Below are 1,806 nucleotides of genomic sequence, written 5' to 3' on the forward strand. Positions count from 1 at the left end.
GTGGAGTGAGACTGGGGGTTATTCTCAAGCCAGACGCATTGCCCTGGCTGTGCGCCCCATGAAGGTCAGGGTTGAACCTGGTCTCCAGTGTGTCCCTACTTTCAGCTCAGAAAGGCCTCGACGATAGGGCCGGAATGAGAACCGCCAGGCTGCCAGACTCACTGCAAAAAGCAGTGCCCAGTGGGTTAAGACACCGCGTTGATGCCTCCATGATACCTCCCTATTCCCTCAGAGCCAGGGACGATGGCATTTGACTGGCTTAGGCCCACATCTGAGACCCACTATTTTTTTTTTTTTTTTTTACATTTCAATTTTTTTCTTTAAAAGGAGTGAGTTGTGTACAGGGGGGGTTTAAATGCTTTATAGACAAGAAAAAAAAAACTGTGCTAGAACCAACTTATTCATTACCATCATCTTCTTCTTCATCTTCGTCTTCCTCTTCTTCCTCCTCTCCCTCATCCTCTTCATCCTCCTCGTCGTCTTCCTCTTCCTTCTTTTTCTTGCTCTTCTCAGCCTTGACCACCCCCCTTTTTCGCTGCATCAGGTTTTCCTTTAGCTCTGTAGGCAGCAATATCCTTCTCATACTTCTCCTTCAGCTTGGCGGCCTTCTTTTCATAGGGCTGCTTGTCATCCGCGGCAGTGTTGTTCCACATCTCTCCTAGTTTCTTCACAACATCACCAATGGATAAGCCAGGATGCTCGCCTTTGATTTTTGGGCGGTACTCAGAACAGAACAAGAAGAAGGCCGAAGGAGGCCTCTTGGGGGCATTGGGGTCCTTGAACTTCTTTTTCATCTCCCCTTTGGGGGGGGATGTAGGTTTTCATTTCTCTTTCATAATGAGCCTTGTCAGCCTTTGCCATATCTTCAAATTTCCCCTTTTCTTTAGCAGACATGGTCTTCCACCTCTCTGAGCACTTCTTGGAGAACTCTGAGAAGTTGACAGAAGCATCCGGGTGCTTCTTCTTGTGCTCCTCCCGGCAGGTTTGCACAAAGAATGCATATGAGGACATTTTGCCTCTCGGCTTCTTAGGATCTCCTTTGCCCATGTTTAGTTGATTTTCCTCCGCGAGGCACAGAGTCGCCCAGTGCCCGTTCGGCTCTCGCTTGCCCCGGCGCTGTCTCTATGGAGCTCAATGTACTGCAAATCGAGACCCACTATTTTATCTGCACCCCATCCTCCTCTTAGGAAATTTACTCCTGTGGACCATTATCTGAATGGGGGAGAGGGTGGGAATGTTTGCTTCTTGGGAAAAAAAAAAGTCCCCTCTGGGTACTTCAAACAACTGCCTGGATAATGTGAGATGGCGGGAGGTCATTCGCCATAGGCAGAGCAGCGTGAGGACCACACACAAGCTCCAAGCTTGGCAGCCTCACCCCCACCAACAGAGTCCCCACCCACTTTCCAGCCTCAGATTTTTAGCTTCCCACAGACGCCAATGCCCCCCACACACTCCGAACAACCTCCATCCCTCTGCTTCTTAAGAGAGCACGCTAGTTGAATTGTTAAGAGCAATTTCACGGATGGGCTTTGTCTTCACCCACCGGGCTGACGATGGCTCGGTAAGCATTCAGACAGTAGAAGTTGCACAGAGAGTTTTGCGCAGTCAAGCCCAATATTTTTCGATTTGCAGTATGGAGACTGAAAGAACCGGGGAAGGTGATAATGACCATTTCTAAAATGATTACAGAGACCAACACTTTGGCACGGAGAAAGCTGGAGAGAGCGAGAGAAAGCTGGAGACTGAGCCCAGGGCAGCATGCACGAATGCCAACACCTGCTTTTGCTCTATGGCTGGGGTGTTTCC

General features: G+C 49.4%; 1 pseudogene; it reads right to left on the reverse strand.

Moving 5' to 3' along the window:
- Window positions 1-397: 397 nt before the first annotated feature.
- LOC116912429 lies at window positions 398-1,092 on the reverse strand (annotated as a pseudogene).
- Window positions 1,093-1,806: the final 714 nt, after the last annotated feature.

Source organism: Rattus rattus, chromosome 11 (assembly GCF_011064425.1).
Source record: "Rattus rattus isolate New Zealand chromosome 11, Rrattus_CSIRO_v1, whole genome shotgun sequence".
In the NCBI taxonomy this organism is placed as follows: domain Eukaryota; kingdom Metazoa; phylum Chordata; class Mammalia; order Rodentia; family Muridae; genus Rattus; species Rattus rattus.